The sequence below is a fragment of the Pleurodeles waltl genome, chromosome 8, assembly GCF_031143425.1.
Source record: "Pleurodeles waltl isolate 20211129_DDA chromosome 8, aPleWal1.hap1.20221129, whole genome shotgun sequence".
Classification (NCBI taxonomy): Eukaryota; Metazoa; Chordata; class Amphibia; order Caudata; family Salamandridae; genus Pleurodeles; species Pleurodeles waltl.
In genome coordinates, this window is record NC_090447.1 from 1,460,079,057 (window position 1) to 1,460,095,321 (window position 16,265).

Sequence of the window (16,265 nt, forward strand, 5' to 3'; positions counted from 1 at the left end):
GAAAGTTGAGATTTTTATCCTTGATATTTTTCCTGAGATATCTTATTATTGTAATATTTTTTGTTGGTCATATTATGTCATAGAAGTCCTAAAGACATCTGACGTCTGATAAAAGGATTCAAAGTGTCCCTTGCTGTACCTAAGAGTTCAAATTTAGCACATTCCCCCTTTCTTCCCCTTTTGGGGTCACCTTTCGGAGCATCACTTTTTGCACCACAGATATGCTGATCAGGCGAATCAACCCAGTCTGCTCAACTTCCAGTAAAACGGGTGTCTCTAACCAGTAGATCATGAGCTACCAGTAACTCCCAGGAACCCTCAGAGTAGCTCACAGCCTTGAGTTAATTTTTAAATAAGCAAAGGGTCACATGTTCTTTTAAAGTTAAGGGAAGGCTGTGTTTACTTTACATTATTATCATGAGGCTGCAGGTAGCAGAGCCTGATAATGAGCTGTGCTCAGTCAGATTTATGGGCCAAGCTGGAGCGCAGAGGTGAGAACTGAAGTATTTAAATTCTAAATAAAAGTCTTTGTCGACTCAGTAGTAGAGTGCAACAGCAAAACGATGTTTCTGAATGCCATGAAATGGGAGAAAATTAAAATGAAAGTCACCTTAATGATTCACTCTTCACTTAAAGGAGGTCTTTTGCTTCCAGTGGTCAATAGACACTGAGCCATATTTATAACTGGAAAATAGTAATTTTTTCAATAAGTAGGAGAAATTTAAAGTGTAGAAAAAAATGTTCTATGAAACATTAAGGACCTGATTTAGAGTTTGGTGGATGGGGTTACTCCATCACCAATGTGACGGATAGCCCGTCCGTTGTATTACGCTTCCTATGAAATCGTAATACAGCGGATGAGATATCTGTCATGTTTGTGACAGAGTAAATTGCCCGCCAAACTCTAAATCAGGCCCCAAGTCTTAATGTCTTTCTCTACTTTTAATAAAGCCATTTAAGCATTAATGTTTTATGAAGTATGTATTTTCACTTACAATGTGTCGCATTTAAACAAATATATTTTTCTTTCATAAATATGGCATTATGTCTACAGGCCACTGGGAACAAGATGCCTGGTGTTTGTAAATGTGACTCTTGGAAATGGGGGAAAATGTAAATGATGAATTTTATGGAATCCATGTAAACAAAGTTAACTCTTCAGTTTAATTTTCTCAACCGTGCCATATTGATAAGTGAAAAATACAGCATTTATTTTAAGTGGGAGAAATTGAAAGTGCAGCAAAATGTTCTGACTATTTTTTGCAGAACATTTTTCTACACTTTAAATTTCTCCAATTAAAAAAAAAATGGTTGTATGTTTGTGTTATACATGTAACAGTGCCACATATGGTAAAACGTATGTCCTGTGTCACAGGTACCTACAATATAGTCTCTGTCACCTGTACACCTATATCCCATTAATAAGCACACATGTTCATACATTGCCGAAGACAATGCTCTCAATGGCACACATGGCAGCCCTATCATAGTGCACCTAGTCAAAGTATTTTGTTCAAACCATAGTATATAGCTCTATGGACATTAGGCTTAAGGTCAATTAAGCTGGGCTTGGGGGCATCTGGTAACAATAAGGGAGTTGGTTAGCCTTCAGTAGCTCACAATCATTTTCACTGATCCGAAGTAGCTCTCACTACAGAAAAGGTTGGAGACCCCTGCAGTAAAATATGCTGAAACCTTGGAAGAATATGCCTTATCTCTCCATCTGGCAAGAGGAAAGAAGTTCCTACCCTCATCTCTGCAAGTAAATTCTGAAGATTTAATGTTTCACCGGCTAGCTCTGACAAGGCATTCAAAGTTACTGCAGCTTTTCTCAGCAACTTGAAATGCTGCCATTTTGAAATAGTTATGGGATAAGAGACACTTTAAGGTGCCTTCATGCATGTTTTTAAGGTTCCATAATGACCAGCTGTTACATCTGTGCTGAGAATCCTGCCAATGCTAATAACTGTGATGAGAGCTTACCAGAGTTTAAGCAACTCTAAGAGAAAAAGGAGCACTTCTCACGCTCTCATGTAGCATGTTGCTGGAAGCCCTGCTCAGCATGTGGTTAAATGTCTGTTAAGTATCATGTTGCCTAGACTTCACTGGCATCTCTGCACTTGCAATCATCTGGAGGGGAGTATCATGAGTGCGTGGACTGCTAGAAATTCAGTACTAGCCAAAGAATGATAAACTGGTGCTTCTTCTTTGGGTGCCAAAAGAATGTCATGAGTCTCAGGAAAGGGAGATGTGGAGAAGGCATTTGATGGGCTCTTTCCAAGATAGTGATTTATCCAATGAATGTTCTCAAAGCTTCCCAACCAAAATGAAGTACAGTGCCCTCATTTGATGCCAGCTGCTTTCTCAGAGTCATGTATAAGGAGGTATTTCCAAGTACTATGTGCACCATAATGCTACCCTTTCCTTATTTTTCGTCAAGTTCTTTACCCCTTTGCTACTACTTTTGTCTCTGAATTGTGTTGCTAGTAGTTGGAACACCTACTCAATCCACATTTGGATTTTCTTACTTGGCTTTTATCTCTTCCCTGCCATAAAAAACGGGGTTATAAATTTGGAGGATGACCCCTACGACCTTAATAAATCTCAATCTGGTTAGTCCAAAACACAGCCCCTCATTATAACTTCGGTGTTTTTTTCCAAAGACTACCAAAGCCGCGGGCACCATCGAACCACCAGTGCTGGCGGTATGATTGCCACCCTATTAGGAGTTTTCTACTGGGCCAGCGGATTAAAACAGCATTTCTGCCCGCTGGCCCAGCAGAAAATTCACCACAGCATTGAAGCTGGCTAGTAATCAAGCCGGCGGCAATGTTGAGGTGCGTTGGATGCAGCAGCACCTGTCGCACATTTCACTGCCCATAATTTGGGCAGTGAACTGCGCGATGGCAGATTACAACTACCGGGACAGCCAGGCTGCAGGCTGGCTGCAGCCTGGCGGTGTTGGTGGTATGACCATGGCAAATAAGCCAGGGTCATAATGGGGCGGTCCGACCGCCATCGCAAGGCTGGCGGTCTTAAGACCACCAGCCTTGTAATGAGGGCCACAGTTCTTAAAGAAACTCTGCTATACTCCTGGTAGCTGTTGCACAAGCAGAAGGCAGTTCCCCATAGACTGTGTAAGTTCCAGGAGTGCCAAGAATTGTAAAGTTGTGAAGAATACAACGAATTTCCCACACCAATTTAAATAACAAAAAAAATATTAAATGAGGAAAAGGTGCCGAGATTGTTACAACCGGATAAGGGGAAGTGGAGATATGATTTTTTAGGCAAAGATACAAATGGTATGCCTGAACCACTTTCTAAGCACTATGGCTTGGGGATGGCAGCAGTGACATACAAATTGAGCACTGTAAGGTGGAGGAAGACAGAAAGGGATCAGGATCCCCAAATCCAAGTCAAATCAGACGGAAGTAGGACCAGGGTTGATTAAGGAGAAGAGTCCCTGGTGCTTCGAGTTGGTCACCAAGTGTAAGGGATTGCCTCCTACCAGGAATGGCAGAGAGAGAGGCCATAATAATGGGTATCACTCCAGCATTTACTCCTTTAGCAGTGGTATAACATTATAACACCCTTTATTTTAGAACTGAAGCAACTTCAGAGACAGATCAAGTCTGAAATGGCACAAGAGGTTCTAATGAATGTCCAGTTTCTACAAGTTGTATATCAGGAATCTGAAAGGTGAGCCTACAAACTATTGGTGGGGATTCAAGTGGTGAAGATAGGTACCTTAAGGTGAATTAATTCTTTCTACTGGGGATACCCAGATTCTGAGTACTGCTGGTTATTATTGCTGGTTAAGACTGCCAGAGTAGAGAATGTGCTACTGGGTACGATTTCCAGTCCTGAATGGATAAGGGGAGTTTTTATCTAGGCTTAAAAGAGTTGGCTTCCAGTATCATTTTCAGAGCTAAGTGCACAATGGCAGTTCCTTAAGGCTGACACCCATGAAGTGCTAGAGTTGGGCATTGACCATGCAGAATTATCAAAGGCAGGACTTCAGGCGGAAGCCAGGAAAGATCAAGATTGGGCACACCACGATAAAGATGTTGCGAGCAGGGTTGAGATTTGTTTCTAATCGGGGTTCTTAGGCAAAGATGCTTATTTAAACAAGCACAATCAAATTATTGACAGCCACTATGTGACTTCCAGGGAATATTCGGTCTCACACTTCGCCTAGGAGTATGATGGGACGGCCATTTTCACCCCTAATCATTTATTTAGATCAGTGAAAGTATTACAGCATTAGATAATAGGAATCAGAAGAGGAGACGCAAATTTTGCATACATAATTTTTGGGTGGAAAGCAACTGATATGGGTATACTTTTTCTATAATAACAGTTCTTGTCATGAAACTAAAACGTGTTTAACTCCCCAAAGAAGAAGCACATTAATACTTTTCATTTCCTTATAGACCTAGGCACCAAGACAAATGACTTAATGACTTACTGACTAATCATTATATTACAATCATTTTGGTTATCAACATAAGGACGGACCAGTGGTTTTGTTTGGGTGGCAGAGTTGCTTAGCTTGGAATCATGGGTCCTCCGCTCTGTTTGTTTCTTTTTTTCCTCGTAAAACGCCCTAGGATTATGCCCCTAGTATGTATAAGAAGTATGATCAGCCATGAATCCCGTTCTCATAGCGCTACAGTACTTCTAACCAGGGCTGCACAGTATTTTCAATATTTCGTTGGGATCTCTTCACTCGATATTCCCACTATCCATACTTTCAAACTTTTCTCAAAGGGGATCCCTGTGGTCTGTGTTATAGACACCGCCCCTCCCTCGTAAAAAAAAAGCGGTGCCCATAATGTGTGAATGAAGTAGCGATTCGGCAAAGCCCTGAAACGCATGCCGTTCCAGTTTCTATCGACCCTGTTTAAGTTGTCCCCTGGAATGACAACCTATTTTTGTTTCCCCTAAATTGGGCTTCAGCTGCTAAACATAAACACAAAGTTGTTTTATTTTGGACAAATCGCGTAAATACCCGTGTGACTCAGAATGTAAGTAGGTGAAATGCAAAAACTGCAAAGTGTACTGTTCCAATTACATGTCGCTAGCCCGTCCCCATTACATTCTTATTTCTGTAATCCAGTCCCAACCAGGCCTCACACTGCACAGCAATCAGGTAACATAACATAAAAGACATAGCTACAGAGCGCTCTTCAGATAAGGATTACTGCCCCAAACTCAATGGTACCAATGTTGAATCTACCTCAGAAGCATGAAAACATAGGTAGATGCTACGGGATTTCCTTAACCTCTCACCTTCGTGTCAACAACAGCCCTGAAGTGAATGCACCAGTCCGATGAGTAACATGATTTATCTAGAACAGAATAAGCCTGGAGCTATAAAATGTGTTTACTGCCTCCTGGAATAGACTGTCCCTAAAAACTTAACGTGGGGAGTTTTTCCACGGGATCAAAATGGCGTACACCATGGGTAGCATACTCGTGCAATGACACTTTAGATTACTTTTACATGTGTTACATTTTCTGCAATAGCACTGTAAAACCATGAGAAGGAATTTCCGAATAATTTATTCCGAGGCCCAAAAAGCTGGAATTCAAGATGTCCGTGGTCAGACAAGCACCGGTTTCGAGGAGGGGTGGACCTGTGACGTGGGCAAAAGGTGTTACATGATCATTATTTGTTAGGAAACAGAGTTGGGCAGATTATTCCCTAAAACTGGCCATTACACAGGACAGCGGGTGCCCACACACTGTACCACAAGCCTTTTCACCTTAAGGTTTTTGTTAATGCACTGTAAAGTAGACTGCAATACCACTATTTGGACTAAAACAAAGATATTATTGTCCGTCAATTTTTGGGAGAAAACGGGATGACCCCGGCATGCAGCTAAAACAACTAGTTTTAGAACCCACAGGACACAGACCACGCTTCAAAAATAGATCTGGTGTTCCTTCATTCCAGAGTGTATATTTTTATTTTCTATTACGTATATATCTTAAAAATATTACAGGCACGTGCTTGACATATTACAAATAAAAACAAGGAGAAGAGGCTGAAACTCCGCCTGCGTCAACTAAGTGATGTAGAAAAGTTTTCCACAGCAACAGTGCAGAAGCTGGAATGAAAACGGAGCTAGTTTAGTCACACCGTTTTCACTTTAAGAGTCTCGGAACCTGCCGTTTGCAAATAAGTGTCAAAACATCGGTGAGGTATTAAAGGTGAGAGTCTATGTAAAGAAAGGGAGAGAACGTAGAAAGCGGCGGAAAACGCGTCAGAAGCCCTGTAAACGAGGACCTCAGAGTGGGGATAGCGCGAGTGCACATGACCACAATGAAGATGTCTTAAAACAAGCTAACTCCGCTGTATCACCGAAAAATATTTCCCCAAATCTTCAAGAAATGAAATGGACGCTTTATTGCGCCTGTTCATTTTTATTATGCGTTAATCTGTAAAGTTTTCTGTTTGCCAACACTTACTCACGTTCTAAAAATAACATTTTATTTTTCGAAGAGGGCAGAACAGTTAAACGCATCGAGTTTCTGAAGTACAGATGCATATCTTTGATAGAAAACGTGCCCTACTCCGACCTGCTCCGAATACACACACACATATATATATATGTATACGAAAATTCAGTTAAAGGAGTTGCATGAGAAGATTTTGGCTCCTACTCACAAGATTATGTCATTATATTTAAAGCAATTTTGACAAACCGATAGATAGATAGAATACTACCGAAATCTGGTAAACAATGCACCAAACAGCAAGTTAAGTCGCACTTCACAAGATTTTTATCATGAAATGTTTAAAACCCTTTTCACACAGAATGTATTAATGCATCGCTTATCATTTCAACAGGAGCACCACACACAATGCACGACTATTTTACATGTTCTATTTTACTGTACGATAATCGTCGCGCTACAATTAATGGAGTGCTGTTCGTGTTTTTGTTTTCAAGGACGTCTGAATATTTGATCCCATCGTAAGCATAACATCCCAAAAAACAACTTTTCTCGGTCCCCGCACACGGTATACTTATTTTGGAATAAAAGCGTCAATAAATTATGAAGGAAGTTTGCTCACGCGCAGCGGTTTGGTAATCAGCCGCCCGACAGGCGGTTATGTTTTGAACGTGCCTTTGAATGTCGGAGGGGTTAAACTGGAAGGTGCTGTCGGGAGTGAGAAGAGATATAAAATCCGTCTTACCAGTGCGAAGGACGTACAATGGCATTCTCCTGAAGAGGGGCCGCACTGCTAGGTGGCCGCCCGCCTTGGCTTCAGAGGAGTCCCCATGAAGCGGGGTCTGACAGAGCTGAAGCGGCAGCCCGTGCAGCGGCGGCGACAGCAGCAGCAGCAGCAGCGGCGGCCCCAGACACTGTCCTCACATAACCCTTCGCAGCTGCCGCCTGGAGTGCAGTAACGGCGAGGAAAGAGCTCACGCTCTCGCAGCTCCGAGAGCAGACCCTTGGAGTCAGACTCCCACCGCGGGCCGTCAGGAGAAGTGCAGCCGTGCCCCCTTCCCGCTGCCCCTCCCTACCCGACCCCACCGACAAGCGTCTCGGCCTAGGATTTTGGAGCGCCGCTGACCAACCACTGCGAATTTAATTCAGGAAGTCTTTCACACAAGGGGTGTGGATTCACTGTGCATCACTTCTTGCTTTTGTTTTGGCCTGCAGTTTTTTCTTTTTACAATTTAAAGAGGCATTGCCACAAATTAAAAAAAATCTAACACTTTCAATTTAAACTCATTATATTCGAAAGCACCTCTAATATTATCTCTTTTTTTATTTTCATACTATGCATTTCCCTTCCACACATGCCCGATACGGCTTCAAAGCACGATACCAGGGAGCTATGGCGTTCTAGAAGTGAGTCAAAGTCTAAAATTACAAAATAAAACTTTTTGATTAGCACTGTCAAAATTATAGAAATATATATTTTTCAAATGGTGGATTAGTGCAGTAAAGGTTAGTAGTTACGCAATGAATGCACCTAATCCAAAGCAATATATATGATATGTAGGCCGCAAGTTTCATTCTGGGGGCGGTCAACTTCACCGAGGTTTATAAGAACACAATTGTTGGTTGGATCCTTAACACTCCAGTGAGCAGTATGTATAAGATCCATCACTTGTATTATCATCAACGCCTGAAACAGGTGCCAGTTATATTTGTGTATTCACCCTACCAAGTACTATTCTAGAAACTGCTTGTAAAATCCCTAGTGGATAGTGTCCCTGGGGATGGTCCAGTTCCATGGGTTCTATCATTGGATATCGAGAAAGCAGACTCTGTTGATGATCCCTTGCTAAACCCCCATGGTGTAAAACTCCTCAGTTGGAATATAGCGGGTGTTGGATGTATTTTATGATGGCTTTGTGAGCTACACACAGTATGCCCTACCATCATCCTCTGGACGTGCTAGATCTGGACTCTAAGGGGCATATTTACAAGAATGTGGCACATCGGTCCTGGTGTGCCACTTTTCATGCATCTCCCTGCGACCGCCTAATTACATCATGGTTGCGCCATATTTACAATATTGTGCAACATGGGCGTCGTTACTACAACAGCGTCAACATTTTGGGCGCTGTTGTGGCACTTTGCTGAACTGACACTAAAAATGTTGGCACCAGGGCAGCAAAGCCCAGGGAGGCCCATAGGCCAACAGAGGAGTATCACTTTAACACCTGCTTTGGGCAGGCATTAATAATTATGGAAAAAATGTCGCAGTGAAATATTGTAAATTTCATTTACAAGTGCCATTTTTTCGGCATCACTGCGGGGGAACACCCCCCACCCCCCTTTGCATACGTTATGACTGGCAAAGGCATAATATGGCGCAAGGGGTTACAAAGTGGAGCAATGCATGCATTGCACCACTTTGTAAATATGGTGCAGGGAAATGGCCTTCTTAACGTAAAAAAAAATGAAGCTAGGGCAGCACAAGTCGCCAGTAGGGGCTTGTTAATATGATGTATAGTCTGGTTTTAGATCACCTAAGATTATGTGTGTCAGAGCCCTGTTCATGGGGCTATGGGGGCTACTGGGCCCAATCGAGGAGTTTGAGGCCTTTTAATCCCGATGTCCCAGGGTCCACCCTTTTTTTTTTGCATACAGATTTTATTGAGTTTTATCGCAACATACAACAAAGTTACTTCAAGACTGGAATATTCTGAGAGGGTATAAAGAGGTACAGTGTTAGTGTGGCAATTGGAAATTCACAGGCTGGTGATCATTACTCCCCCTCCCTCCCCAATGTTCCCGAGTCGGAAGAAGAAAGCTGCCTCATATTTTATAGTGCATGGGGCAGTTTGACACTATTGCGTGAATGCTATCCTGCAGGGATAAGAGGAGTAAGCTGAATCGTAGAGTCCTGCTAATGTTGACAGTTAAGTAATAGAGGCCTGTGGGGTTGGTTCTCTGTGGGGGGGGGGTTCTGGGGAGGTCTCCGCGAGGACAGAGCAGGGTTTTTCAGTGCATCTAGTAGTGTCTCCCAGGCTCAAGCGGTGTCTAATGTGCCAATTCCATGTCCTGCCTCTCTCAGGAGGAGTGTTCCCTCACAATCTGCCCATTTTACTAATTCTGTATGCCTGGTTGTCTGTCGGGGCCCCAACCGGTCCTTCTATTGACGGGTAATCTCTTGTTTGGCCACTGAGACCAAGGTCTTGAAATTTGCTGCGCACCTTCATCTTGGAAGTATGGGAAAACCTGTGTAGGAAACAGTGGCCTGGGGTAGGGGAACCTCTTTGCCCGTTATTTCTACTAATGTGCAAGTAACCCCCTCCCAGTAGTCAAACAGTTGGGGGCATGCTCATATCATGTGAATAAAGTTGGCACCCACTTTACCACACCTGTGGCATGAGGCATCTACAACTCCGAAATGCCTGTGGATTCTATCCGAGGTGTGGTAGGCTCTATTAAGAAAGTAGAAGTTGATCAGTTTAAAGCGTGCATTTCTAGAGACTTACGGGGTGCACTCCATAATGGTTTCCCAGGCTGCCTAAGGGATTAGGGTTCCCAAGTCGTGCTCTCACTGTGTCCTTAATGTTTCTAGTGAGTGAAGGGAATCTGTCTGCAGTGAGTAATATAGGCAGGTAATGGCTTTGAATGTACCAGTTGATAAAGCTATATAACAACAGCTTTGGAGGGCCTTGGGTTCAGAACATCCCATTCTCCAGTGCCAGCGTACACCCACTACCACTGACCATTATAGTAGGAAATGGCCCTGGGGTAAGTCAAAGTCCCTTCTTAGATCTTCAAAGGGGAGTAATATGTAGTCTCTATAAAGGACGCCCACCATAGTAATCCCAGCTTTCACCCATTCCTGAATCCCCCTCCAGTCTCCGCTGTAGGGGAGAAAGTGTAACATTCTAAGGGAGAGGTCTGGGGAATATGGAACCTGGGTGGTAGTTTTTCTTAGGCAGAGGGTTCAACACTTCCGAATGACCATGAACTCTCTAAAGGTAGCTTTTGGGACATGCTTAATTGGCAGCAGGGTTCACGCCAGGTCTTTCAATGGTGGGACCATGGGGGCCCTAAGTCTGGCAGGGGCCTGTCTAGCAGCCTCCCACTATGTGAACCACTGTAGTTGGGCTGCCAAGTAGTAAGATTCAAAGTCCGGGACTGCCCTCCCTGTGTAGTAGGGCGTTGCAATGTGGCCAGGGCTAAGCGGCGGCACCCAGTACCCCAAAGGAAAGATCTTATAGTCGAGTTAAGCTCTGTGAAGAATGATCAGGAAATCCAGAGGGGGAGCGTTACAAAGAAGTACAGGAATTTGCGTAGGACTATCATTTTTAGGATAGCTACTTGACCCACCATGAGAGAGGGAGCGTTTTCCAAAATTCCATGTGCGTCTTCAAACTCCTAGTGGCAAGACTCAGGTTCCCTTCAAATATATCAACGTCCTTATGATAGACCTTGACTCCGAGGTAAGAGAGACAACGTGGTTCCCAAATGAGTTGACCCAGAGTTTCCGGGGGAGAGGGTTTCTTCCACAACTGAAAAAAGGCAGATTTTCTGCGGATTCACTTTTAAGCCCAAATACTCGCCAAAGTTCTCTAGTATTGCTCTGGCTCCGGCCAGGTCTTCCTCTGTGTTGCTAAGGAAGAACAGGAGGTCATCAGTGTAAAGCGCGATCCTCTGCGCGGTGGGGCCCACTCTGAGGACTCCTTAAGTAGTGCCAGATTGTGCTAATTGCACAAGGACTCCATAGCAATCGTCAAGAGTAGAGGTAAGAGCGGACATCATTGTCGGGTGCCCCTCTTGGCTGCATAGCTATCCGAAATTAGTCACCCCATACAAACCCTAGCTAACAGTTCAGTGTAGAGAATCCAAGTCCACTTAACAAAGGATCTACCCAACCCCAAGTGGAGCATAACGCCGTATAGATAATTCTATTCAAGGCTGTCAAAAGGCCTTCTCAATGTCTATGGCCAAGATTGCAGCATGCTCCCTATCATAGAAGGCGGCCACAAGGATCATCAGTAATCACCATATGTTGATTTCTGTGTTCAGTTCCGGAATAAAGCCAGCTCGATATGGGTGTATTTGCTTAGTCATAAGTCGGAGTAATCTGTTGGCTAATATTTTACTTAGGAGTTTATAATCTATATTTAGCATTGATAGCAGGCGGTATGCTTTAAAATCCACCGCTGACTTCCCTGGTTTTAGGAGGGGCACGACCAGCGCCTCTTTGGTGGCTAGTGGCAATCTTCCTGTCTCTTTGGCTGTCTTGTATGGATCGACCAGCCTGGGCACTAGTTCCGTCTCACAAAAGGCGTAGAATTCTGTCGGCACCCTGTCAGAACGTGGTACCTTACCCCTCACCAGGCCTTTGATCGTATCGCCCCTAGTACTTCCTCTAATGTGTTTTCCATTCCCAGTCCCTCAGCTTATTTGTTGGATAGCCGGGGAAGGTCTATTCCTGAGATATAGTCACGGAGGCCCGAGATGACGTGCGATTTTGCTGGTGTATAGGTCTCAGCAGTAGTCGGCAAAGCAGTCATTGATATTGGGCTGGGAATACAGCAGAGCTACCCCACTGGAGGTGAGCTCCACTATGGGCGAGCCTCTCTTGGCAGGGTTGGTGAACCAAGCTAGTAAGTGGTTGGCGCGGTCGCGCTCCGCATGTGACCCCTTGGTGTATGCTCTATAGTCAAATGAGTGGAGTCTTTCGGTGGGTGCCGCTACTCAAACCTTTGGCTTTGAGCAGTGTTAAGTGGGATTCTGGATGCTCAGAGAAGGTTAGTTCTGCCTCCCTAAGTGCTCGCTCGGCACCTGTAAGTTCGCAGAGCAGTGTTCCGCGGACACCGCTTGATTCCACCATGCAATGACTGCGGATCACTGCTTTGAACGCATCCCACTCCGCCAGCAGGAAGGAGGCAGTTCCAATGTTTGTGGTGAAATAGTCTTGCATTCGCGTACAAATGGCTTCTAGGAATTGTGGGTCCTCAAGAGTTTCAGGTTTAAGTCATTAGGTGGGAATCTTGGAGGACGGTATTTCCCAACGTAGGCACAAGAAGATTGGATTATGATCGACTATTGTACAGGTCAAATATTCTAGGTTGTGAACTAGGAGATGCACACCTGTTGTGCTTAGGAACATGTCAAGGCGCATGTGTAATTTATGTAGGGGGGAGAGTAGTATCTGCTTTGGGGGTTCCTAGCGCGCCAGGAGTCTATAAGGTTCCAGTTCCATTGCCACATTGTGAAGGCATGGGGGGAGCGATATATGGTAAAGTCTTGAAGCGGGGAGTTGGATAGATCAGGTGTAGAGTCGCTTATACAGTTAAAGTGCCTGTTGGGTTAGGTATGGGGATAGTCGTGCTGTTATATTTGTCAGGAAAAAGGAATGATCCAGGTTCACGTCATAAATGTTCACAAAGTTGATATCCCTTCCAGTCAATCTACCATGTAGAGCAACAAAGCAGCCCTCTGGGTTGATTACTGTGTTTATGTGCTGGAATGGAGCTCCAGCTTGGACCCAGACCAATACGTCCCTAGCATAAGCAGAGAATGTGGTATAGAAAAGTTGCCCCCTCAATGGTCGTTGGAGTCCCTTTCCCTCCTTGGCGTGAGATGTGTCTCTCGGAGGAACGCAATATGTATGCCTCGTCGAATCAGGTATGAGTCCACTTCTTATATCTTTTGGCCATAGTATGTATGCTCCGTACTTGTCAGGAAATTAAATTATAATTTTCTTGGGCTGCTATGGTAATTTGGTGTCTATGGAGGAGTCTCCTTGCAGAGATGTTGCTTATGGTCTAGGAACTGCAGGCATACCACTGCGCAGTAATGTTAGAAGTAGTTTCCAACTCACGAAAGCCCACATTATGGAACAAATAACCTTGAAACAAAACTTTTCCCTATGCCCCAGCCCTGGGACAGGAAATGGATCTATTCCCGCCCAAACCATTCATGCAATTTTAACTTTACTGCAAAAGTCTTGGGGGGTTTGAACAGTCAATCCCTGGGTCTAGACCGCTCAGTACCCCTCCGACTGGTGTAGAGAATAAAGTCGCCCTTTATTTTCAGTTATTATTACTGTAGCTCTATTAGCCCTCTCTGAGCAGACTCACATCACAGCACGACCGACTTAACCCATCCTCTCCTGGGCTGCAACGCGGACCAGCAGTGCTAACTCAGTTCATCTACCATTCTGGGTGTCATTTCGGGTGGGATAATGCTCGGCGCTTTTGATATGGAGGAGTTATTATCCGAGTCAGTGCCCTCGCTATCTGGCCCCCCCCCCAATCAGTGAGGATTGTCCAGAGCCTGTGCCACTTAGTGAAGTCACAGCCTTGACTATCCTTTGCCTCTCTTGACGCTTCTCTTTTGGCGATGGAGCATTGGGAAATTCCAGAGCAGTGCCAGATCCGCACCGTGCCTTGCATTTCACAGGTCTTGTTCCTGGCTCTCTGCTGTGCTCGGCCCTTGGCTGTAGGTCCATCCAGGCCCAAACGACTGGAAATGTTTTGCACATTCTGGAGTGACCACTTGCAGCTGGGTTGGGTATTGCATTGAGTATGATATTCCTAGTTCCGTAAATCTTTTTTGGCCTTGGGAAATGAGGCTCTGTAGAGCAGTACCTCGCGGGAAAAGTCGGGAAAGATCACTAATTTGATGTTATCAACAGGTAGTGTCCCTCGTCACCTTGCTTGCTTCAGGAGATGGTCCCGGTCTTTGTAATGAAGTAATCTAGCCACTGTGGAGTGTGAAGGGGCCCCTGGGAGGGGCCTTGTGGGCACCCTGTGGGCGCGCTCCAAAGCAAAGAAAGAGGATAGTCTTCAGGGGCCACTTCTGTGCAAAGCCATTGCTCTAGGAATGCCATCATGTCAGGCCCCTCAGCCCTTCCAGAGAGCTTGACTACGCAAATATTGTTGCGACGTGCTCTGTTTTCCATGCCTTCTGCTCTGACTTCCAGGTTCTTTTGGCATGTCTCCATGATGCTCATCCGTCCCGTTGCAGTACGTAGGGAGGGAGTTACTTCTACAATGTCTCTTTCTGTGGCCGTTACTCTTTCTGCAAGACGTTGATGATCATCTCGTAGCAGACCTAGGTCTGTTCCGAGAGCATCGATCTTTGTTTTGAGTGCCTCATGCGAGAATCTAATGGCTTGGAAGATGTCTTGTAGTGTAGGGGTCAGGCCAGGGGTCTTGTGGCAGGTGCAATTGTCACCCTCTGATTTTATGTCTGTCTCCTCCGAGCGTGCCCCCCCTAAATGGCTGTTCTCTTTTGCGGGCGTGCTTAACCATATCAGCTGATGAGGCCAGAGTGGATCCGCAGCAAACGGTGTTGAATGGCAATCTGTACCTGCTCTGGAGAAGCACAGAAGGGGCCGTACCGTGCCGGTGCTCCAATATTATCCCAGTAAGGGAGAGGGGGCAGGAGCGTGGGGTCCCGGGAAGGTCCGGGCTGTTACACAGGAGAGGAATTCCAGATGTTCGTAGCCGACTCCCCACCTCTGGCCCCCACCGCCCACAGCAATCAGTTCAGAAGATAAGAGGAAGGGGTCCAGATTCCCAGCTGCTCACGCCCGGAAGGGCAGGGGCCCCAATAGAACCCAAAGGGTGACTCAGGTGCTGTCGAGGCCCCTCCCTGTATCGGATCCTCGGATGGTGTCAGCCTCCTGGGGGCCTGCCCCCATAGGTAGTTTACACAGGAGGAAGGGGGCCCCCTCCAGTCACATGGGGCAGGCTCGCTAGCATGGATCATGGTTTGTGGGCCTGCAGCCGCTCCTCTGATCAGTCCAAGGGCCCTGGGGAATGGGCACAGATCACCCAATCCCTTGCGCCGGTGGGCGCTGAGGTCCCAGGAGACATAGGCAAGGCGGCCAGGGACCCCGTTCAAAATCTGCAAGTGGCAACCAGGGGGGCGACTGCGGCGCCCCTGCCCTGTGGCACGCCCAACCAGCTGGGCCTGTGTCTCTGCTGTGGGCCCACTGACCTCAGAGTCATCATAGATGTCCCTGGGTGTAGGAATGAGAGACCTGGGGAGGTCTGCGATTTTCACGGTGGGCCCCGCCACTGAGTGCAGCCAGTCACCTGTTGTAGTGCTGCTAATTAGTCCTCAGGTCATCGAGAAGATAGTCATCAACCAACTATACCGCTTCTTGGAGGACAACAGCATACTCGACATCCTCCAGTCTAGCTTCCGCAAGAACCACAGCACCGAGACTGCCCTTATCGCTTGCACCGACGACATCAGGAGCAGGCTCGACAAAGGTGAAACCATTGCCCTCATCCTCCTTGACCTTTCCACAGCCTTTGACACCGTCTGTCACCACACTGTTCGCACACGCCTCTACGATGCCGGAATCCGCCACAGAGCCCTGGATTGGCTCACATCCTTCCTCTCTGGAAGAACTCAAACAGTCTGCCTCCCTCCATTCCTGTCTAAAGCCACCAAGACCATCTGCAGGGTCCCCGAGGGATCCTCACTCAGCCCCACCCTCTTCAATGTCTACATGGCACCGCTCGCCAACATCGTCCGATTCCACGGCCTCAACATCATCTCCTACGCAGACGACACTCAGCTCATCCTCTCTCTCACGAAGGACCCCACAACCGCTAAGACCAACCTCCACACCAGACTTCACGCCATTGCCAACTGGATGGAAGCAGGCCGCCTCAAGCTGAACTCGGAGAAGACCGAGATCATCATCTTCGGCTCCAACAGATCAGCATGGGACGACTCCTGGTGGCCTGCCACTCTGGGGTCTGCCCCAACGCCCACCACCCACGCACACAGCCTCAGCTTCATAC

The 16,265-nt window shown here is 46.0% G+C and overlaps 1 protein-coding gene across 4 annotated transcripts in view; it reads right to left on the minus strand.

Annotated features, from left to right (window-relative positions):
• The window catches only part of ZBTB20 (zinc finger and BTB domain containing 20), a 4,633,203-nt gene that overhangs the window by 1,911,102 nt on the left and 2,705,836 nt on the right, over positions 1–16,265 (minus strand). For 2 of the 4 annotated variants that reach the window (XM_069202646.1, XM_069202645.1), the window contains exon 1: positions 7,208–7,623. The exons of the other annotated variants lie outside the window; for them this stretch is intronic. The gene's annotated coding sequence lies outside the window, so the exon portion shown is untranslated. Of the gene's footprint in view, positions 1–7,207; positions 7,624–16,265 lie in introns of those variants that run through there. 4 annotated transcript variants of the gene reach the window in all.